We start from the raw sequence: 24,686 nt of genomic DNA on the forward strand, positions 1-24,686 counted from the left end.
CCTTTATTCATTTTAAAACTGAGGTTTTTTGGAGTTCCCTTCCTGGCACAGTGGTTAACAAATCCGACTAGGAACCATGAGGTTGCGGGTTTGATCCCTGCCCTTGCTCAGTGGGTTAAGGATCTGGTGTTGCCGTGAGCTGTGGTGTAGGTTGCAGATGCGGCTCGGATCCTGCGTTGCTGTGGCTCTGGTGTAGGCCGGTGGCTACAGCTCTGATTAGACCCCTAGCCTGGGAACCTCCAAATGCTGTGAGAGCAGCCCAAGAAATGGCAAAAAAAAAATACCAAAAAAACAAAACAAAAACGTGTTTTTTTTTTTGGTTTTTTTTGCTGTTGAGTTACATGAGTTCTTTGAATATTTTTGATTTTAACCCCTTATCAGATAAAGTGGTTTGCAGATATTTTCTTCTATTTCCTTTTTCATTTTGTTGGTGGTTTCCTTTGTGTGCAGGAGTTTTTGGCTTGATAGAGTTCCACTTATTTGCTTTTTCTTTTGTTGCCTTTGCTTTCGGAGTCAAATCTCAAAACAGCATTGCTAAGACCAGTGTCAGAGAGCTTACCTTCTAGGAGTTTTATGGCTTCAGGTCTTATGGTCAAGTCTTTCATCCACTGTGAGTTGATTGTTTTTTCCATTCTTTTGTCTGTGGCTATCTAGTTTTCCTAGCACCATTTTTTTAATTTATTTTTTATTTTTTTTGTCTTTTTGCCTTTTCTAGGGCCACTCCCATGGCATATGGAGGTTCCCAGGCTAGGGGTCGAATCAGAGCTGTAGCCATGGGCCTACACCAGAGCCACAGCAACACAGGATCTGAGCTGAATCCGTGACCTACACCACAGCTCACAGCAACGCCGGATCCTTAACCCACTGAGTGAGGCCAGGGATCAAACCCTCATGGTTCCTAGTTGGATTCGTTAACCACTGAGCCACAACAGGAACTTCACCCAGCACCATTTTTAAAAAAAGATTGTCTTTTCCCCATTGTATATTCTTATTCTTTTTTTAAATAAATTAATTAATTATATATATGCATGAGTTAATTTCTAAGCTATATATTCTGTTTCATTGATTTATGTGTCTTTTTATGCCAATATCATACAGTGTTTTTTTTTTTTTTTTTTTTTTTTTTTTTTGTCTTTTTGCCTTTTCTTTGTTGTTGTTGTTGTTGTTGTTGTTGTTGCCATCTCCTGGGCCGCCCCCGCGGCACATGGAGGTTCCCAGGCTAGGGGTTGAATCGGAGCTGTAGCCACCGGCCTACGCCAGAGCCACAGCAACGCAGGATCCGAGCCGCGTCTGCAACCTACACCACAGCTCACGGCAACGCCGGATCCTTAACCCACTGAGCAAGGGCAGGGACCGAACCCGCAACCTCATGGTTCCTAGTCGGATTCGTTAACCACTGCGCCACGACGGGAACTCCCAGTTTTGATTACTATAGCTTTGTAATATAGATTAAAATCAGGATGTGTGATGCCTCCAGCATTGTTCTTGTTTCTCAGTATTGCTTTGCCTCTTAGGGGGTATTTTGTGGTTCTGTAAAAATTTTAAGATTTTTTTTTCTATTTCTGTGAAAAAGGTCACTGAATTTTTACAGTAATTGCATTGGAACTGTAGATTGCTTTGGATTCACAGTATGGTCATTTTAACAATATTAATTCTTCCAGTCTGTGGTATGCAGTATCTTTTTACTTAATTTGTGTCTCTCTAATTTCTTTCTTCAGTGTCTTAATATTTTCAGTGTAAAGATCTTTTATTCCCTTGGCTAAATTCTTCCCTAGGTATTTTCTTTTTTATGCAATTGTAAATAAATTTTTTCATGATTTCTCTTTCAGGTAGTTCATGTTGCCATTTAGAAATGCAACTGATTTTTTTATATTGATTGCTCCTGCAACTGTACTGAATTGGTTTATGAATCCTAACAGGTTTTTGGTAGAATCTTCAGGGTTTGTATAGATAATATATCATTAAAAAGAAGACAATTTTACTTCTTCCTTTCCAATTTGGAGGCCTTTCTTTTTCTTTCTTTCTTTCTTTTTTTTTTTTTTGCTTAATTTTTCTGACTAGGATTCCCAATACCATGTTGAATAAAAGTGGTGAGAGTGAGTATCCTTGGGTATCCTTGTCTTATTACTTATCTTAGAGGAAAAATCTGTAGCTTTTCACCATTGAGTCCGATGTTAGCTGTGGGCTTGTCATATGTGGCATTTATTGTTTTGATGTATGTTCCATCTATATAGTTTGTTGAGAGTTTATCATGAAATAATTAATTTTGTCAAACACTTTTTCTGCATATTTTGAGATGATTATATGATTTTTATCCTTTATTTTATCGATGTGTGTCATATTGATTTTATGATTATTGAACTCTCCTTGCATCTGTGGAATAAATCCACTTGATTATGGTGTATGATCATTTAAATTTATTGTTGAATTCAGTTTGGTAATATTTTGTTGAGGACTTTGATATCTATGGTCATCAAGGATATAGGCCTGTAATTTTTCTTGTAGTGTCTTTATCTGGCTTTGGTGTTAGGGTGATGCTGACCTCATAAAATGAGTTTGAAAGTGTCCCCTTCTCTTCTATTTTTTGGAAGAGTTTCAAAAAGTTTAGTATTAGTTCTTTAAATGTTCTATAAAATTCATAAGTGAAGTTATCTTGTCTTGGACTTTCATTTGTTGGAAGGTTTTTGATTACTGATTCAACCTCCTAAGCTAGTAATCGATCTGTTCAGAGTTTCTGTTTCTTCATGATTCAGCCTTAGTAGTTTTTATGTTTCTAGAAATTTATCCATTTCTTCTAGATTGTCAAACTTGTAGGCATGTAATTGTTCATAGTAGTCTCTTATGGTCTTTATATTTCTGTGGTATGACTACATCAATTTAGAGGGGGCAAAGTATGGCTTTTTTGTGCTTTGTGTGTGTGTGTGTGGTGTGTGTGTGTTTGGCACTGGTCCAGAGGTAAACATGGAATCAAGCAATTAGTCCATCAATAATATAGCACCACTACCTAGTGAGAACAGCAGTAAGAAACTGTTCTCTCAGAGACATTCAAGAAGACACACAAAGTAATTAGCAAATAGGACAGTATTATATGCAGTAAGATTAAGATGTTCATGTGTAGGCAAGAAAATAAGTGAGTTCGGAGGCTGGAAAGGGAATAGTGGTCCTGTCAGGGAGAAGTTGGAGGAGGAGTCAAGGAGAAGGTGCTACCTGAAGTTGCATCTGGATAGCTGAAAAATATTGAGTTCCAGGGAATGGAGGAAATGACTTTCTTCTTCTGGAAAGCCAGAAGAAGACACTGGCTGACACTGGGAGACACTTAGGAGGAGGCCAGGATAGGGACAACTTTGCCACCATTCCTAGCTTTTGCTTCCACCACATTTCTTGGTGGATGGTACCTGGGGAGGGTCATGATGGTACTTCTGTCCATGTGATGCCCTTCCAGCCCAGTGAGAAGAAGTTTTCAGAGCACCTTGCTTTTCAGTTGCTTACCACAGATAACAAGGAAAACAAAGGCAGACCCCTTTTGGATGGGGCTCAGGCTAAACTATATTTAATTTGTATTTATTTTTTGTGGCTGCTTCAAAGGCATATGGAGTTCCCTGGCCAGGGGTCAGATTTGAGCCATGGTTACGACCTGTGCCACAGCTTCAGCAACACTGGATCCTTAAGCCACTGTACCAAGCTGGGGACTGAACCTGCATGCCAGTGTGCCAGAAACACTGCTGATCCTGTTGTGCCACAGCAGGAACTCCCTCAAATACATTTGGAGCTCAACAAAGGAATAAACTAAGACACGATATTGCAACAAAATCACACATGGTCACCAGGGTCAGCTGTGCAGCCTCCCAGTCGTCCATTATAGATGCCACAGCACATTATACCATTCACTTGGCCTGTGGGCAGAGTGTGTGATTCAGGATAGAGCCAGGGAATGAGGCAGTGTGGTTTAGTGGAAAGAGCACAAGTTTGTTTTTTTTTAAATCTATTTTATTGAAGCGTTCCCTCAGAGCTCAGTAGGTTTAAGAATCTGACGTTGTCACTCCTCTGGCACAGGTTCAGTCCCTGGTCTGGGAACTTTTGTATGCCATGGGCATAGCCAAAAAAAAAAAAAAAAAAAAAAAAACCCTCAAAAAACTATTTTATTGAGGTATAATATGATATAATGCACTGATTTTCAGTGTACAATTTAATGAGTTTTGACATGCAGCCTCACCACAATCAAGATCCAAAGAGTCTCATCACCCAGAATTCCCTCCCTCATGCCCTCTTGCACACAGTGCCTCTGCTCAGCCCAGGGTGTCTGCTTCTCTGCTTTCTGTCATTATAGATCTGTTTCACCTTTTCTAGAATTTCATATAAATAGCATTACAGAGTATGACTCTTTAAGATATTTAGCTTCTTTATGTTTTTGAGCTCCATCCATGTCGTGAAGGTCAGTAGTTCATTCTGTGTCATTTCTGAGTAATGTTCCATTGTATGGATAGACTGCAGTTCATTCATCCCATTCACTGTTGGACAGTTTGATAGTTTCCAGTGTTGAACTATTATGAGCAAAACTATCAACATTTTCTGTGCAACTTTTTGTGTAGATGTATGTTTCTTTTCTTTGGGGGCAAATACAGGAATGTGTAAATGGGTCATGTGATAAGGGTGCATTTAATCTTAGGAGAAGCTATCAAACTGTTTTCCAAGGTACGCCCATCAGCGGTGAATGGGGATCCTGGTTTTCCATGTCCTCATCAACACCAGTGAGGTTGAAAAATTTCAACAGCACAGGATTTGAAGTCAAACAGATTTTAAATTCTAGTTCTGTTACTTGCTTAACTGTGAATGAGTTATCTGTTCATAAAGGGTCCAGCTTCCAGTCTCATTGTATTTTTTTTATTTATTATTATTTTTTTGTCTTTTTGCCTTTTCTAGGTCCACACCTGTGGCACATGGGGGTTCCCAGGCTAGGGGTCTAATCGGAGCTGTAGCCACGTCTACGCCAGAGCCACAGCAACTCAGGATCTGAGCCATGTCTGCGACCTACACCACAGCTCATGGCAACACAGGATCCTTAGCCCACTGAGCGAGGCCAAGGATCGAACCCACAACCTCATGGTTCCTAGTCGGATTCGTTAACCACTGCGCCACAACGGGAACTCCTAGTCTCATTTTAGAAATGAGAATAATACCTTCTTCATGAGGTTACTGTAAGGATAAAACATTAAAAGTAAAGCACCTGGCCCTGACCACAGGATTTATATAAAACTTAGGAATTGGTAAAGGAGAGGGATAGAAGTTGGTGAGGGGCAAGAGTTAGACACTTTAATAGCAATAGGCTTAAAGTTGAAAGTTGGAAAAGGATGAACACAGAATTTCAAGTTTGAACCTAAGAGTAGTTTAGGTAACTATCAGTAATACAGGTAGAATGTGTCAGCAAGTTACTAAGTTTCTATCTCACAAACAGCTACACAACTCTTTCCTAAAACCAGCAGTGTGCTTGTCCTCAATTTAAAAAAAATTTCTTTAAAAATTTTTTCTGTGATTTTTGTTCTAAAATTTTTTTTTTTTTTTTTTTTTTTTTTTTTTTTTTTTTTTTGGCCATGACTGTGGCAGGTGGAAGTTCCTGGGATGTTAGGAGTTAAAGCTTAAAATATATAAAATAGGTAATAAACAAGGACCTACTGTATGGGCACAGGGAATTCTGCTCAATGTTCTGTAATAACTTATATGGGGAAAAAAATCTGAAAAAGAATGGATATATGTCTATATTTAACTATGCTGTATACTTGAAACTAACACAGTGACACTGTTACAAATCAACTATACTCCAATATAAAATAAAAATTAAATTGAAAAAATTTATTAGTTTAAACTTAAAAAAAATTAGCTGGAGTTTGAGATTCAGATTGCTGTCTGTACACTTCCCTGGGACTTCTGATTCTGAAGATCTGGGTTGGGGCCCAACAATCTGCATTTTTTTTTTTTTTAACAAGCTCTCCAGGTGACTCTGATATCAGTGGAACTCAGGCTGTGTTTGAGCATGAATACAGTTCTCAGGAATGCTGTGGGTAGTATCTAATCATGCCATGTCTCTGCTTAGAACAAATCCCGCCCTTCTGTCTCTAAGATATTGTCAAGTGCATCCTGGAAGAAGCCCAACTCGTTAGCATGCCTTCTAAGTTTCTTCACAATTTCCTAGCCTCAAGTACTAAGGAGGAGAACACTAGGAGACACTGTTTCTCATCAAAAAGAAGGAAAAAAAAAAAAAAACCCCAAACCCTCCTATTCTCTTTTAAGAAAACACTACCCAGTGTTACTGTGAGGAGCGTACATTTTGGGTCTTCATTAGAGCCAACTTGGCTGCCTGTTTCTACAGATCAGCTCTGGATATTTCCACATTCCTCATCCATTTTGCCACTCATCCCATAGCTCTGTGCAGTTTTGCTTTTTCTCCCTCCCACTGAAGTCCTACCCTTTTTTTCATAACTTAGTCAAAGATTCCATCACCTGCAGTTGGAAATCTTCCTGGATTTCTCCTTATTCTGTCCCATCAGGGTTCTTATTTGCACTTTTATGACAGTGGTCACCACTTTTGTTTACTCATCTGTCTCTCCATCTAGCTCAGTGGTTCTTAATTGTTCATGTCCACTGGCCAGGACGGAGCATAACCCCACCCCCAGGGGACACTCCATGCTCATGCCCCATTAGGTAGGAATCCAGAGACCAGTTATAATTTCTCTCTCTTAGGAAAGCACGTTGAAAGCAAGAGTGTTGGAATGGTGGGTTGTGGTGATAACTGTGATACTTTGATAAATTGCTTGCTGGGACACGGTGCATTTCAGTTGAGGACACGTCCCCAAAGAGAATTAGGTAGGATGATACTTTAGGATATAAAGAAAATATTAACATTTCTACTTATTTGTATTTTTAATCTAAAAATAAGGAAGAAGTTCAACTTCCTAATATTTTATTTATGGCCCGATGCTGGCGTTCTCATGCAAGTGTCACGTCACATACTGAATGAGTGGTTTCCTGGGGGTGGAAGTGTGAACCCAGCACAAAGGGGTTGAAAGTGGTCCTTTTTTTTGTTTTTGTTTTTGGGGCCACACTTGTGACATATCGAGATTCCCAGGCTAGGGGTTTAAGCGGAGCTACAGCTGCCAGCCTACGCCACAGCCACAGCAATGCAGGATCCCAGCTGCATCTGTGACCTACACCACAGCTCATGGAAATGCTGGATCCATAACCTACTGAGCGAGGCCAGGGATCGAACCTGCAACTTCATGGCTCCTAGTTGGATTTGTTTCCACTGTGCCACGACAGGAACTCCAAGAAGTAATTTTCTATTGAGTATGTCTTTGCTGGTACATTTTTTTTTTTTAATGGTACACACACAGAGCAACTGTAGTATATTTCCTAACTGAAATGATTCAATTAACATCATAGGCTAAGGCCTATTGGGTTTTTATCTTTATCTAGATGCCCAATACCTCATAATTTGTTTTATCACTTGGCAATGTTTTCCATGAATCTTCCAACAGTGGGCACAGACAAGTCTGTACCTACTCTTTTAGCACTGTGTGATTCTTGTTTTATTTTAGTCATTATGGCAAGTGGCTCTTTGCCTCTGCTGGTAAGAAAACTTAAAAAAAAAAGAACACCTCTAAACATTTATCAGGAAGTTTAGTGAATTTTGCCAGGTGTTAAATTCAGAATCCTATGGTTTCAAATATTACTTTTAAAAAGCGTGATGGTTTGTTGATATGTTATCGAATGCTTCGTTTGCAAATGTCTTACTAATCCATATGGCTCATTTCATTAGCTGATGTAGGTACCATCTGAAGGTACCATAATGCATTTAGGAAAGCGCTTATTATTAGTAGGGTGGGGTGCTTAATAATCCATATTCAATAAAGACTTCATGATAATTTCAATGTCAATGTTTTAGAGGTGTTTTTTTTGTTTTGTTTTGGTCTTGTCAGGTCTGCTTAGATCATCATTGTTTTTCTTTCACCATGTGGCTTTGAAAAGCCCTTACTCTCAAGGCTGTCAGCTTTGCCATTTTTCTTGTTGCTATAATTTATCTGACAGCTTGTTGTCACATTTTGACTCTGGTTCTATTAGTTTCTCTTTCTGTGACTGGTGAGGACAGTCATCACAGCACATTGAAAGTGGACAATTGAGGCACTCCGTGGTGGTCTAGTGGTTAGGATTCAGTGCTCTCACTGCCTCAGCCTGGGTTCGATTCCTGGTCAGGGAAGCCTTTCTTCTGGAGTTCCCGTCGTGGCAAAAAAAAAAAAAAAAAAAAAAAAGGCAAAACAAAGGTGGGATTAGGAGTTAACTTTCAAGACTGATGTTTGGAAACATTGCTACTGTTATGTGACTCTGCTGATGAAAATGATGTAAAAAAACTAGGAAGTAAACTTTTAAAAACAATTTTTGCTTTTTTTTTTTGCTTTTTAGGGCCACACCCATGGCATATGGAAGTTCCCAGGCTAGGGGTAGAATTGGAACTACAGCCGCCGGCCTGTCTGAGCCATGTCTGCGACCTACACCACAGTTCACAGCAGTGGCAATGCCTGATCCGTAACCCATTGAGTGAGGCCAGGGATCAAACCTACATCCTCATGAATAGTAGTCAGATTTGATTCTGCTGTGCCACAATGGGAACTCCTAGGAAGTAAACTTTTTAAACCTGTTTTTAAACTTTCAAAATGACTTCATCCATGGAATGTGAACCCATTTGTGAAAAATGGAACATTTTCCAATTAGGTTGCTAAAAAATGAAAAATATTAACATCAGGAAGAAGAGTGTTTCATTAGTGACCTTCAACAAGAAATTTTTGTGCAACTGAATGAGAATCATGACTTAGCACAACCAACAAGGTGCATCTTCTCTTTGGAACAGTCCATCTTTGTGGGGCATCTTTTTTTCAGCCTTGACTGCCTCTGAGTCTTGAAATAAAACAAGACTTTTTTTTTTTTTTTCCCACTGTACAGCAAGGGGGTCAGGTTATCCTTACATGTATACATTGCAATTCAAGACTTTTGAATAGTCGTATCACAAAGCTCTAAATCAAGATTTTTCAAAATAGTGAAATATATTCAATCTGAATGCTTCCCCTCCCCAAATAATACCGTTTTAGCAAGAGTAAAACCTTTAGCTCATCTTTCTTATTCTTTACAAATTTCTATTTTTGGTGAGTTTTGTGGTTGATAGGTTAGTACAGAATATATATAATTTGTAAATATGTATAATTTATAAATATCTCTATACAGCAGTGCATGTGCTAACATTTTTTTGCAGGAGTACAAACAAAACAGAGTGGCAGTCCCTACAGCAGACTGTAAAACCCTTGGGGGTGACCTGTATCTTTTTATGGACATTGACTCAGGGCCCACACAGGGCACATGATGTTGAGCCTCAGTTCCATAGGCTGGCTGGCTGGCTGATGGAATGCATGAAGACATCTATCAGGAAAAATGTTTCTGTTATAGGAACAACATAAGTATCAACCTGAGTGGGTGGGGGTGGGGGAGGTCTGAATACATAAATAAGCATTTGGCAGAGAACAAAAACAATCAAATATGAAAACTGAGCTGTGTCCTATGAATAACACTACAGTGGCTAAATTCACTGAGCATTCACTCCACACCAGGCAGGCGTGTACTGTGCTTAATACTCAGACCTTCCCCGAATTTTCATGACAGCCTTGGGAGACAAAATGCCAGCACCGGGCTGGTTTCATAGGCACGCATGCCACCTTCTAAAAGGAGGGCTGCCCTGGGGACAGTTCTGGAAGCTGTTTCCTTGGCTCCTCAGAGGATTTCAGACCCAAAGAGAGATCCTGATTGTGTGCTCGGCTATGTTAAATGAGGTACAGAAATCGAACTGGAAAAGAAAGGTCAGAATGGAGCCTCCATGTATAACGATGTTATCATTGATCTGCTGGGCACAGGAGAGATGCTCCGAGCTGTTTTTCCAGCAAGTGGAAAAAACCAAGCTGCTCCGTAGGCCTCCCTGCCAGTAGGGCATCCTTGGCTCGGCCTCAGGGGCCCGCACGCCTCTCTGGGAGTTGACACCCCATGGCCTCCTCCATTCCTCCCGCCCCCCCCCCCACAGACAGGGACAGGGGGGCAGGGAGATCCTGTCTCACTCTGACTTTTGAGAGCGAGTGCAGAGCACTAAATGGTCCAAGGCAGGACTGGCTTTTGTCTTTCTAGGCAGGCTTAGAAAGAAACTCAGACCAGACTTTGTGGCAGTAGCGGTCGCTGGCTGAGTGAGTAGAGGAAACAGCCCACCCAGGTGATTTGGGGGCTAGGTGGTGAGAGCTGCTCTCCTTTGTATCCTGGACCCTGAGATATTCCCCAAGTTAAAGGGACCAAGATGACAGCACTTGGAAGGAGGCTGTCCTGTCCACCTCTTTCGTAGCCCTTTGGGGATATCAGCAAAGACAGTTCAAAACTGGATTGAATGATGCTCAGAAAGGACCAGTCAGAGGCATGCCCTGTGGCTGCCCTGTTCAGCTCTGAGTGTGGGGCCCAGGGCTGCTACCTCGGTGGTTCTATTCAAGGGAGAGGCCTCTTCTGAGATTACCAGGATGAGGCTGCACTTTTGCTTTTGCTGGAAGGCCAAAAACTTTATTCTAGGCTTAGGCTGAAAAATGTTTGGAGAACCAGAGGACACGACACACTGCTGAGAGGGGGGTTGGCAGGGATCATGGCCACGCTTTGTGCCAGTTTGCACAAGGAGATGAGAATAGTTACAGCTGCCAATTATCAAGCTCCTCCTCTCCCAGATCCTTTTCATATGTTTTCCTCTCCCAGATGCCTTTTAACATAAGGTAGACATTATCCCTGTTGTATTACAGTTGAAGAAATAAGGTCATGGAGTTCCCATCATGGCGCAGTGGTTAACGAATCCGACTAGGAACCATGAGGTTGCGGGTTTGATCCCTGCCCTTGCTCAGTGGGTTAAGGACCCGGCGTTGCCATGAGCTGTGGTGTAGGTTGCAGACACAGCTCGGATCCCGAGTTGCCGTGGCACTGGTGTAGGCCAGCGGCTACAGCTTCAATTGGAGCCCTAGCCTGGGAACCTCCATATGCCGCGGGAGTGGCCCAAGAAATGGCAAAAAGACAAAAAAAGAAAAAAGAAAAAAAAAGAAAGAAAGAAAGAAATAGGTCATGCCTAATAATTGAGAACCGAATGCTCTTTGCTCCTGTCTGATCCCCAGCCCACCTACTCCTGGGGCCTGCTTGTGCTTGAGACTTTAATTGATCATAAAAAATGAAATTCAAATGACCAAAACACTATCCGGGTGAATGTATTTAGGGGAAGCCTCTGTTTCCTCCCCTCCTTCTCTCAGCCTCCCCTCTTCCTCCTGGCTGATTGATGCAGCCAGAGACCAATAGGGGTGGACCCTGGGCCTCACCAGGAAGCCACATGTTCCCTTGGGCTTTGGTATGTCGCAGAGCCAGCTGCCAGAACAGCAGACAAGCTTATTGTGACAAGTCTTCTGGACTTTGCACAGAATACAGGGGATACACACTTGAGTGGCCTCCTGCCTGGTAAGTCCTGGCTGCCGCCCAGCGGTGCCATGCTGCTAAGGAGCTGGGCCCAAACTGGCCTGCTGAGGGGAGGCTGATCCCAGGCCAGCTGGATGTGGGATCTTTTTCTTTGCCCGGGTCAACTTCGACTTACATTTACTTCACTTTGGTGACCTTGTAATGAACCCTTAGCCAAGGTCTGTATGTGCCTCTTGGGAAAGGAAACCCCCTCCAACTGGTCACTGAATGAATAAGCAGCTTAATTTAGCTTGGTTCTTCTAGAAAACATCTTCCTCCTTAATTCCTTTAACTTAAAAAAAAATGTGAACTACACATACAGAAAAAAATCTGAAATATACATACATTCAGATCAAAGAATAGATATCAAGCAAGGTCTTGTGGAACTACCACCCACGTTGAGAAATTGCCATTGCAGTGCCTTAGATGCCTTCTGTGTATCACTCCTCCTCAACCACCACCACTGCCTCCTCTTAAAGGTAATAATGTTGCTGATTTATATGATAATTGTTACATTGACTTTCTTCACTAGTTTTGCCACCTATCTATGTTTCAAAGGAGTGGTATTGCATGGATTCTTTGTAATAGTTTCTTCTTTTTATTCAACCTTCTATGTAAAACTACCCAAGTTGATGAATAATGTAGCTGTAGTTCTCATCACTGATGCATAAATACGCCATTGTATTAATATGCCATGAGTTATTTTTCCAGCCCATCATTGAAGGACATTGATCTCATTGTTTCTGGCTGTATTTTTTTTTTTTTTTTTTTTTGTCTTTTTGCCATTTCTTGGGCCACTCCCACGGCATATGGAGGTTCCCAAGCTAGGGGTCGAATCGGAGCTGTAGCCACCGGCTTACGCCATAGCCACAGCAACGTGGGATCCGAGCCATGTCTGCAACCTACACCACGGCTCACGGCAACGCCGGATCCTTAACCCACTGAGCAAGGCCAGGGATCAAACCTGCCACCTGATGGTTCCTAAGTGGATTCGTTAACCACTGAGCCACAACGGGAACTCCTCTGGCTTTATTGTTTTGATGAGCAACACTGCCATACACATTCTTAGATACATCTCCCGAGAGAGACATTTGCAAAATGTTTTTTGGGGCACCATCCCCTAGGGATGTTCTTACTGGGTTGTCAGTTCCCACTTGTTCAGCGTTACTAGGTTTTTATAATAGATCCCATGGTTTTGTCTTATAATTTTTGCAAGTTTAGTTTTCCCCTTATTTAATTTTTTATTTTTATAGCCGTACCTGCGGCATATAGAAGTTTCCAGGCTAGAGGTCGAACCAGAACTGCAGCTGGGGCCACGGCCATGGCAATGCTGGATCCAAGCCGCCTCTGTGACCTATACCACAGCTTAGAGCAATGCCAGACCCTTAACCCACTGAGCGAGGCCACAGATTGAACCTGAATCCTCACAGAGGCAACGTTTGGGCCCTTAACCTGCCAAGCTGCAATGGGTACTCCTCCCCTTAGTTATTTAAAAAATCTTTTTCTCTTTAAATAGTTAGAGTTCCTGCTGTGGCACAGGGGGTTAGGAATCAGACTGCAGTGGCTCAGGTCACTGTGGAGGCACGGGTTCAATTCCCCCCCCCCGCCCCCGCCCCGCACAGTGCAGTGGGTTGAAAGAAACAGCATTGCTGCAGCTGTGGCATAGGTTGCACCTGTGGCTAGGATTCAGTTCCAGGCCTGAGAACTTCTATAAGCCATGGGTGCAGCCATAAAAAAATAGTCAAAAACATGATTCTTATACAAATATAGGATGAACATATGCCTAAGAATTTAACTCAGTAATTACTAGGGGAATCATTAATACAGTTCAGGCTGGTTCAAAAGAGAATTTGAGGAATGGAGATTTACATTGTTAGTTGGTCAAAGATATGCTGACATTATGTTGCTAATAGATTACAAAACTGGTAATGTCCTATAGGGTGATAAAACCATAACCTTGATTTTATCTTTTTTACCAGTCAGAAATACATAAGTCGAAGTAACTTCAGCGTATCTGGGCTCCAAAGTGGCAAAGTCAAACAACATTCTAGATAACTAATTTTTTTTTTTACTTTCTTTTAAAATTTTATTGAAATATAGTTTATTTATGAAATTGAGATAATTTCTCCTGTACAACAAAGTGATTCAGCTATACAAACATGTCCATTCTTTTTCAGATTTTTTCCCCTATAGGTTATCACAGAATAACCTGTTCCCTGTTGAGCATCCGTTCCACATATGTTACCCTGCACATGCCAATGTCAAATCCCCAATCCATTCCCCCCGTCCCCTGTCCCTCCCCATCTCCTTGGTAACCATGTCTTTTTTCAAAGTATGTGAGTCTCTTTCTGTTTTTAAATAAGTTCGTTTGTATCATTTTTTTAGGTTCCACATATAAATGATAGCATATGATATTTATCTTTCTCTGACTTCATTTATTATGGTGATCTCTAGGTCCATCCAGGTTGCTGCAAATGACATTATTTCATTCATGTTCGTGGTTGAATAATATTTCATTGTATATATGTACCACATCTTCATTCCTATTTTGAAGGACATGTAAGTTGCTTCCATGTCTTGGCTATTGTAAATGTGCTTCAGTGAACATTAGGGTGTATATATCTTTTCAAATTATGGTTTTCTCTAGATGTATGCCTACGTCTGGGATTGCTGGATCATATGGGAACTCTAGTTTTTTGAGAAACCTCCATACAGTTTTCCATTGTGGGTTGTACCAATTTATATTCCCACCAAGTGTAGGAGCGTTCCCTTTTATCCACACCCTCTCTAGCATTTATTGTTTGTAGACTTTTTGATGATGGTCATTCTGGCTGGTGTACACTGGTACCTCATAGTAGTTTTGATTTATGTTTCTCTAATAACGAATGATATGGAACGTCTTTCCATGTGTTTTTTGGCCATCTGTATGTCTTTTTTGGAGGATTGTCTGTTTAGGTCTTCTGCCCATATTTTGATGGGGTTGTTTATTTTTTTCGTATTGAGCTGCAGGAAGTGTTTGTATATTTTGGAGATTAATCCCTTGTCAGTTGCTTCATTTGCAAATATTTTCTCCCATTCTGTGGGTTGACTTTTCATTTTGTTTAGGGATTCTTTTGCTGTGTAAAACCTTTTAAGTTTAATTAAGTCCCATTTGTTTATTTTTATTGTCATTACTCTAGGAGATGGATCTAAGAAGATATTGCTGTGGTTTATATGAGAGAGTGTTGGTCCTATGTTTTCCCCTAGGAGTTTTATAGTACCTAGTTTTATGTTAGGTCTTTAATCCATTTTGAGTTTATTTTTGTGTACAGTGTTGAGGGTGTTTTAATTTCATTTTTTAACAAGTATCTGTCCAGTTTTCCCAGCACTATTTAATGAAGGGACTATCTTTTTTCCATTGCATACTCTTGCCTCCTTTGCCATCAATTAGTTGACCATAGGTCCATGGGTTTAATTCTGGGCTTTCTATCCTTTTCCATTGAGCTGTATTTCTGTTTTTGTTTGTTTGTTTGTTTGTTTGTTTTGCCAGTGCTATACTGTTTTGATGATTGCAGCTTTGTTATATAGCCAGGGAGCTTAATTCCTCCAGCTCCAATTTCCTTTCTCAGGGTGGATTTGGATATTCTAGGTCTTTTGTGCCTCCAAAACAAAAAAAAATATTTTGTTCTACTTCTGTGAAAAATGCCATTGGTACTTCAATAGGGATTGCATTGAATCTGTAGATTGCCTTGGTTAATGTAGTCATTTTGACAATATTTATTCTTCTAATCCATGAGCATGGTATGTCTTTCCATCTATTTATGTCATCTTCAATTTTTTTCATCAGTGTCTTATAGTTTTCACAGTATGGGTCTTTTGTCTCTTTAGGTAGGTTTATTCCTAGGTATTTTATTCCTTTTCATGTGATGGTAAATGGGATTGTTTCTCTAATTTCTCTTTCTGATCTTTCATTGTTGGTATATAGAAATGCAGTCAATTTCTGTGTATTAATTTTGTATCCTGCAGCTTTACCAAATTCATTAATGAGCTCTAATAGTTTTCTGGTAGCATCTTTAGGGTTTTCTAGTTGTAGCATCCTATCATCTACAAACAGTGATAGTTTTACTTCTTCCTTTCCAATTTGGATTCCTTTTATTTCTTTTTCTTCTCCAACTGCTGTAATTAGGACTTCAAAAACTATATTGAATCATAGTGGTGAGAGTGGAATCCTTGTCTTGTTCCTGATCTCAAGGGGGAATTCTTTCAGCTTTTCACCATTGAGAATGATGTTAGCTGTGGGTTTCTCATATATTGTCTTTATTAAGATAGTTTCCCTCTATGCCCACATTCTTTAGGTTTTTTTTTTTTATCAGAAATGTGTGTGGGATTTTGTGAAAAGCTTTTCCTGCATCAATTGAGATGATCATATTCTTTTTATTCTTCAATTTGTTAATGTGGTTATTACACAGACTATTTTGCAGATATTAAAAAAATCATTGCCTCCCTGGGATAAATCTCACTTGATCATGGTATATGGTTCTTTTAATGTATTGCTAGATTTGGTTTGCTAGTATTTTTTGAGGATTTTTGCAAGTATGTTCATCAGTGATACTGGCCTGTAATTTTTTGTGTGTGTGTGTGGTATCTTTGGTTTTGGTATCAGGGTAATGGTGGCCTCATCAAATGAGTCTGAGAGTATTCCTTCCTCTGCGGTTTTTTGGAATAGTTTCAGAAGGATAGGTGTTAACTCTTCCCTAAATTTTTGGTAGAATTTGCATGTGAAGCCGTCTGGTCCTGAACTTTTGTTTGTTGTAAGTTTTTAAATTACAGTTTCAATTTCAGTACTTGTGATTGATCCTTTCATCTTCTCTATTCTTTCTTAGTCTTGGAAGATTGTAGTTTTCTACAAATTTGTCCTTTTCTTCTAGGTGGTCCATTTTATTGGCATATAGTTGCTGTAGTAGTCTCTTATGATCCTTTGTATTTCTGTGATGTCCATTGTAACTTCTCCTTTTTTCATTTCTAATTTTATTGATTTGAGTCCTCTCTTTTTTCCTTGATGAGTCTGGCTAAGGGTTTATCAATTTTGTTGATCTTCTCAAAGAACCAGCTTTTAGTTTCATCAATCATTTCTATGGTTTCCTTCATTTCTATTTCATTGACTTCTGCTCTGATCTTTATTATTTCTTTCCTTTTGCTAACTTTGGGTTTTGTCTCTTCTTTCTGTTGCTTTAGGTGTAAAGTTAGGTCATTTACTTGAGATTTTTCTTGTTTCCTAAGGTAGGCTTGTATTGTTATAAACTTCCCTCTTAGAACTGCTATTGCTGCATCCCATAGGTTTTGGATTGTTGTGTCTTTGTTGTCATTTGCTTGTATGTATTTTTAAATTTTCTCTTTCATTTCTTCGGTTACCATTGGTTGTTTAGTAGCATGTTATTTACTTTCCACATGTGTGTTTTTTGTAGTTTTCTCAGTGTAGATGTTCAGTTGCATAGTGTTGTGATTGAAAAAGATTCTTGATGTGATTTCAGTTTTCTTAAATTTTCTGAGCCTTGACATGTGGCCCAGAATGTGATCTATCCTAGAAAATGTTCTGTGTTGGGGAGTTCCCGCCATGGCTCAGTGGTTAATGAATCTGACTAGGAACCATGAGGTTGTGGGTTTGATCCCTGGCCTTACTCAGTGGGTTAAGGATCTGGCATTGTCATGAGTTGTGTAGGTCACATATGTGGCTTAGATCTGGCATTGCTGTGGTTCTGACTTAGGCCAGCAGCTACAGCTCCAATTAGACCCCTAGCCTGGGAACCTCCATATGCCATGCATGTGTCCCTAGAAAAGACAAAAAAGACAAAAACAAAATGTTCTATGTGAATTTGAGAAGAACGTGTGCTCTGCTGCTTTTGGATGGGATATTCTAAAAATATCTATTAAGTCCATCTGGTCTAATGCTTCATTTAGGACCTGTGTTTCCTTGTTGATTTTTCTGTCTGGGTGATCTGTCCATTGCTGTAAGTGGGGTGTTAAATCCCCCACTATATTGCGTTATTGTCAGTTTCTCCTTTTAAGGTTCTAAGCAGTTTCCTTATATATTGAGAAGATCCCATGTTGGGTGCATTATGTATTTGCAATTGTTATGTCTTCTTCTCGGATTGATCCTTTGATCATTATGTAATGTCCTTCTTTGAATCTTATAAAATTATTTTAAGGTCTATTTTGTCTGATATGAATATTGCTACTCCAGCTTTCTTTTGAATTCCCATCTGCATGGAATATTTTCTTCCATCCTCTCACTTTCAGTTTGTATGTGTCCCTGGAACTGAAGTGGGTCTCTTGAAGGCAGCATATAAATGGGTTTTATTCTGTATTCATTCAGCCAGTCTATGTCTATTGGTTGGGGCATTTACATTTAAAGTAATTATTGGTATGTACTTATTGCCATTTTATTAATTGTTTTGGATTTGCTTTTGTTGGCCTTTCTTCTTCCTTTCTCTTGTGGTTTGATGACTATCTTTAGTGTTGTATTTGGATTGCTTTTTCTTATTTGTGTATCTATTATAGATTTTTTTTTTGTTTGCACTTGCCAACAAAATGCAAAGTGTTGTGATACAGGAGTGTGTGTGTGTATACACACACAAGATTGTTTTAAGTTGTTGGTCTTTAAATTGCAAATGCATCTCTGGTATACTCCATTTGTATCCTCCTCTTACATTTTCTGATTTTGTTAGCATATTTTTGTGTAGATGATTTCCTACCTTTATTACATGTATGCCTTTACTGGTGAACCTTGTCATTTGTGACTTTTTTTTTGTCTTTTGTCTTTTTAGGGCTGCACCCACAGCATATGGAGGTTCCAGGCTAGGGGTCGAATCAGAGCTATAGCTGCCTGCTTACACCACAGCCACAGCAATGCCAGATCCAAGCCACATCTGCGACCTACACCACAGCTCATGGCAACACCAGATCCTTAACCCACTGAGTGAGCCCAGGGATCAAACCTGCAACTTCATGGTTCCTAGTTGGATTTGTATCTGCTCCACCACGATGGGATGTCCTCATCTGTGATATTTTGTTTCTAGTTGTGGCCTTTTCTTTTCCACCTAAGGAAGTTCCTTTAGTATTTGTTGTAAAGCTTGGTTAGTGGTATTGAATTATCTTAGTTTTCGATTGACTGTAAAACCTTGATTTCTCCTTCAAATCTGAATGAGAGCCTTGCTGTGTAAAGTAACCTTGGTTATAGGTTTTTTCATTTCATCACTTTAAGTATATCATACCACTCCCTGCTGGCCTGCAGGGTTGTTGCTGAAAAATCAGCTGATAACCTTTTTTGGGGTTCCCTTGTATGTTATTTGTTTCTGTTCCCTAGCTAATTTCAATATTTTCACTTTGTCTTTAATTTTGGCCAGTTTGACTAATATGTGTTTGGGTGTTCCTACTTGGGTTTATTTTATATGGTACTCATTCTTCTTGGACTTGAGTGAGTGATTCCTTCCCCATGTTAGGGAAATTACTGGCTATTATCTTGTCAAATATTTTCTCTGGTCCTTTCTCTATTCTTCTTCTGTCACCCCTATAGTACGGATGTTGTTGCATTTAGTGTTGTCCAAGAGTTCTCTTAAAATGTCTTCATGTCTTTTCAACCTTTTTTTCTGTTCTTCATCCATCTGTTTTTCACCTCGCTTATTCATTCTTCTGCCTTTGGTTCATTCATTACTCTGCTGTTGGTTCCTTCTAGTGAATTTTTTTATTTCAGTTATTGTATTTTATATCTCTGCTTGCTTTTTTTTATTTTTAAGAATAAACAGTCAATTCTATTAGGCTTATTAGACTTGGAATCCATGGGTCTTGAGAACCTCTGTGAATTCTTCTTCTCTATGTTCTTTTTGGCCTGCTTCTGTAGCCTCATGAGCTGTTTTTTCTTCTGGGAATGGATCTTGGCCTTCTCCTTCTTCTTCTCCCCCAGGGTGGCTGTTACCACCTGGTACTTCCAGTCAACCTCACAAGCCAGGCCCCCCCAGGTAGGCAGACTTCTGTGTAGGCTTCAGATGTATCACCTTGAGGGCGGCAGGATCCCATATGCCTTTATAAGGAGGTGTGATTCCATCAAACACCTTGAGGTGGTCCAGGGTGGCCTGGCCTTGTTGGTCTTGTGGGCCTGCATGCCTTGCACTGTCCACCAGAAGATGCGGCTGGGGGCTTGGAAGTGGTAGAGGCTGCGGGATGGGTTGGTGTTCATCCACTTGCAGAAGAAGCCTTGGTATTTCAGGTTTTTTTCTTTAGAAATTGCCGGAAATGTTGATGTCTTCACAGTGCACAACCACTACCTTCTGACCCAAAAGCACCTGCTTGGCCATGATGGCTTCCAGATGGCCCAGGAGATGGCCTTGGCCATTGAGCAGTAGCACCTGCTTCCCCTCTGACATCTTCAGCAGCTGCCTGGTACATCTGCTTGCTTAGTGTTTAAGTGTTTTATTTCTTTGTTCTTTTAATTTATCAATCATTGCCTAGAGTTTATTTCCAAGATCTTTACTATCATTAGAGTCTTTTCCTGGAGATAATCTCCAGATTACTTAGCTGTTTTTTAATTTGTTTTTTATTACTCAGTGAATTTTATTTCATTTATAGTTGTACAACAATCCTCACAATCCAATTTTATAGCATTTTCATCCCAAACCCCCAGCACATCCAACCATCCCCCAACCTGTCTCATTTGGAAACCATAAGTTTTTCAAAGTCTGTGCATCAGTATCTGTTCTGCAAAGAAGTTCATTGTGTCCTTTTTTTAGATTCCACATGTAAGTGATAGCATATGATGTTGGTGTCTCTCTGATTGACTTCACTTAACATGATAGTTTATATATGTCTACATTCTTTTTTTCTCACATTATCATGTTACATCATAAGTGACTAGACATAGTTCCCAGTGCTACACAGCACCCTCTCACTTTCAATTTGTATGTGTCCCTAGAAGTGAAGTGGGTCTCTTGAAGACAGCATATATATGGATCTTGTTTTTGTATCCATTCAGCCAGCCTATGTCTTTTGGTTGGGGCATTTAGTCCATTTACATTTAAGGTAATTATTGCTATGTATGTTCTTATTGCCATTTTATTAGTAACTGTTTTGGATTTGTTTTTGTTGCTCTTTTTTCTTCCCTTCTTCTCTTGCTCTCTCCTCTTGTGGTTTGATGACTATCTTTAGTGTTGTATTTGAGTTGATTTTTCTTATCTGTGTGTGTATCAATTGTAGATTTTTGGCTTGCAGTTACCCCGAAGTTTTGATATAGGAGTCTATATATATGTGTGTGTATGTGTATGTATATATACACACACACATACATACATACACACACGAGATAGTTTTTAGTTGTTGGTCTCTTAATTACAAGTGCATCTCCAGTGTCCTGCATTTCTACCCTCCTCTTCTCATGATTTCTTTTTTCTTTTTTTGTCTTTTTGCCTTTTCTAGGTCTGCTCTGGTGGCATATGGAGGTTCCCAGGCTGGGGGTCTAATTGGAGCTGTAGCTGCCAGCCTACACCAGAGCCACAGCAATGCAGGATCCAAGCCACATCTGTGACCTACACCATAGCTCACAGCAACGCTGGATGCTTAACACACTGAGCGAGGCCAGGGATCAAACTCGCAACCTCATGGTTCCTAGTTGGATTTGTTAACCACTGAGCCACAATGGGAACTCCCTCATGATTTCTGATTTTTGTAGCATATTTTTGCATGGATGATTTCCTGTCTTTACCATATATACGGCTTTACTGGTGAACCTTGTCATTTGCGGTGTTTTTGTTTCTAGTTGTGGCCTTTTCTTTTCTGCCTAGAGAAGTTCCTTTAGTATTTGTTGTAAAGCTGGTTTAGTGTTACTGAATTCTCTTAGCTTTTTCTTGTCTGTAAAGCTTTTGATTTCTCCTTCAAATCGAATGAGAGCCTTGCTGGGTAAAGTAATCTTGGCTGGAGGTTTTTTTCTTTCATTATGTTAAGTATATTGTGCTACTCCCTTCTGGCCTGCAAAGTTTCTGCTGAAAAACCTGCCAATAACCTTACTGGGGTTCCCTTGTATGTTATTTGTTTCTTTTCCCTAGCTGCTTTCAGTATTTTCTTTTTGTCTTTCATTTTGGTCAGTTCGATACGCATCTCAGGGTGTTCCTCCTTGGGTTTATTTTATATGGTACTCATTGTGCTTCCTGGATTTGAGTGAGTGGTTCCTTTCCCATGTTGGGGAAGTTTTAGACTATTATCTCTTCGAATATTTTTTCTGTAACTTTCTGTTCTCATTCTGGCACCCCTATAAAACAGATGTTGGTGCATTTAATGTTGTCCCAGAGTCCTCTGAGACTGCCTTCATTTCTTTTCAATATCTTTTCTCTTTTCTGTTCTGCATCAGTGATTTCCACTAGTCTGTCCTCCACCTTGCTTATTTGTTCTTCTGCCTCCTGTATTCTGCCATTGGTTGCTTCTGATGAATTTTTTATTTTGTATTGTAATTTTTTATTTCAGTTATGTGCATCTCTGCTTGCTTAAGTTTTACATCTTTTATTTCTTTGCTCAATGTTTGCTGTAAATTATCAGTCTTTGCCTCCAGTTTATTTCCAGTGTCTTGCATCATCTTCAGTATCATCAGTCTAAAGTCTTTTTTCCTGGAGACTTATAATCTCCAGATCACTTAGCTGTTTTTCTGGAGTTTTTTCTTGCTCCCTTATTTGAGTTATAGTTCTCTGCCTTTTCATTTTTATAGGTTTTTGGTGTGGTCTCCTTTTTGCAGATGATAGAGTTGTAGCCTCTCTTACTTCTTTTTTTTTATTTATTTTTAATTTTTAAAAATTTTTTTTTGTCTTTTTGCTATTTCTTGGGCTGCTCCCACAGCATATGGAGGTTCCCAGGCTAGGGGTCTAATCGGAGCTGTAGCCACTGGCCTACGCCAGAGCCACAGCAACGTGGGATCCAAGCCGCGTCTGCAACCTACACCACAGCTCACAGCAACGCCGGAGCATTAACCCACTGAGCAAGGGCAGTGACCGAACCTGCAACCTCAAGGTTCCTAGTCGGATTCGTTAACCACTGCACCACGATGGGAACTCCCCCTCTCTCTCTTTTTTTTTTTTGTTGTTGTTGTCTTTTTTTTTTTTGCCATTTCTTGGGCCACTCCCATGGCATATGGAGGTTCCCAGGCTAGGGGTTGGATCGGAGTTGTAGCCACCATTCTACGCCAGAGCCACAGCAACATGGGATCTGAGCCGCATCTGCGACCTACACCACAGCTCATGGCAATGCCGGATCCTTAACCCACTAAGCAAGGCCAGGGATCGAACCCACAACCTCTTGGTTCCTAGTCGGATTCCTTAACCACTGAGCCATGATGGGAACGGAACTCCCTCTCTTACTTCTGATGTCTGCCCCCCTTGTGGCTGAAGTTGGGTAAAGGGGCTTGCTGTAGGCTTCTTGATGGGAGGGACTGTTGCCTCACTTAGCTATTTTTCTGGTTTTTTTTCCCCCCTCATTCCTTTATATGAGTCATAATTCTCACCTTTTCATTTTGTATAGAGTTTTATTGTGTTCTCCTTTTTGCAGACAATAGGGTTGTAGCTTCTCTTGCCTCTGATGTCTGCCTCCCTTGTGGCTGAAGTTGGTACGAGGGCTTGCTGCATGCTTCCTGATGGGAGGGACCGGTGCCTTCCCTTTGTCAGGTGGAGCTGATTCTTATCCCTCTAGTGGGTGGTACTTTGTATCTGGGTGTGATTAGAGGCAGCTATATGCCTGGGGAGGTATCTTTCAGCAGCCTGTTTGCTGAAGGCTGGGGTTGTGTTCCCACCAGTTTTGTTGTTTGTCCTGGTGCTTCTCAACCCTGATGATTGGGGCCAGTTTTTTTTTTTTTTTCGTCAAAATGGCCACCTCTAGAGGAGTTCACACTGATGATTATTCCTGAGACATTTGCCTCCAATATCCTTACCCCACAATGAGCCACAGTCACCCCCTGTTTTCCCAGGAGATCCTCCAAGAACCAGAGGCAGGTCTGACCCAGATTCCTATGGAGTCTCTGTTTTGCCCTGGGACCCAGTGCACAGGATATCCTGTTTGTGCCTTTCCTCCAGACCAGTGGAGCTCCTGCACACAAGCCCTGATGGTCCTCTATGCCAAGTGCTCAGAGGTCTCCTTCTCCCAGTGCCAGATGCCAAGGCATGGGAATGTGATATGGGGCTTGGAACTCTCACTTGTGCATGAGCCTCTGCGATATAGTTACTTTCCAGTCTGTGGGTCACTCATCTGGTAGGTATGGGGTTGCTTATATAATCGTCTTGATGTGGCCTCCTCTTTGTTTTTTGGAGTAGGATATCTTTTTCGATAGTTCCCAGTCTAGGTTGTAAGCAATTGGTTGTAATTTTGTTATTTTCATGGGAGAAGATGAGTTCCAGTCCTTCTACTCTGCCCCCTTAATCCCATCTCACAACTGATTTCTTAAGTGAGATTCCCTTTCTAGCATTTCATTGTTACTATACAGAAATACTACTTTTCTGTATGTTTTTAGCCTGTTAATCTTGTATCCTCCTATTTTGCTGAATTGGTTGATCAGATCAAGTAGTTTTTGTGTGGTGTCCTTAGAGTTTTATATCTATCTATCTATCTATCTATCTATCTATCTATCTATCTATCTATATTTTTTAGGGGGGGGGCTGCATCCATGGCATATGGTGGAGGTTCCCAGGTTAGGGGTCGAATTGGAGCTGTAGCCACTGGCCTATACCAGAGCCACAGCAATGACAAATCTGAGCTGCATCTGTCACCTACACTGCAATTCACAGCAACACCAGATTGTTAACCACTGAGCAAGGCCAGGGGTAGAACCTACATCCTCATGGATAGTAGTCGGGCTTGTCACTGCTAAGCCACGATGGGAACTCCCTGTCTGTGCTTTCTGATATGTTTTAACATCCACAGAGCATCAGGAAAGACACTCAGCCATGCTCTCCCAGATGGTTACTTGTCAGATTTGTTCCCGCTGAGCCATGGCGGAGACTCTGGGTTTTCTATATTTTGTAGAATGGCATCTGCATATAGTGACAGTTTTTACCTCTTCTGTTCTAATTTGGATACCTTCTGTTTCTATTCTTTTCTTTTTGTCTGATTGCCGTGGCTAGGACTTCTAGTAC

At 40.5% G+C, this 24,686-nt stretch overlaps 1 long non-coding RNA gene and 1 pseudogene across 9 annotated transcripts in view; one reads left to right on the top strand and one right to left on the bottom strand.

Moving 5' to 3' along the window:
* Window positions 1-24,686, top strand: part of LOC106509865 — a 143,098-nt gene that overhangs the window by 100,083 nt on the left and 18,329 nt on the right. The window lies entirely within an intron of this gene.
* LOC100519140 lies at window positions 18,520-20,203 on the bottom strand (annotated as a pseudogene).

The sequence above is a fragment of the Sus scrofa genome, chromosome 3 (genome assembly GCF_000003025.6).
Source record: "Sus scrofa isolate TJ Tabasco breed Duroc chromosome 3, Sscrofa11.1, whole genome shotgun sequence".
Lineage (NCBI taxonomy): Eukaryota > Metazoa > Chordata > Mammalia > Artiodactyla > Suidae > Sus > Sus scrofa.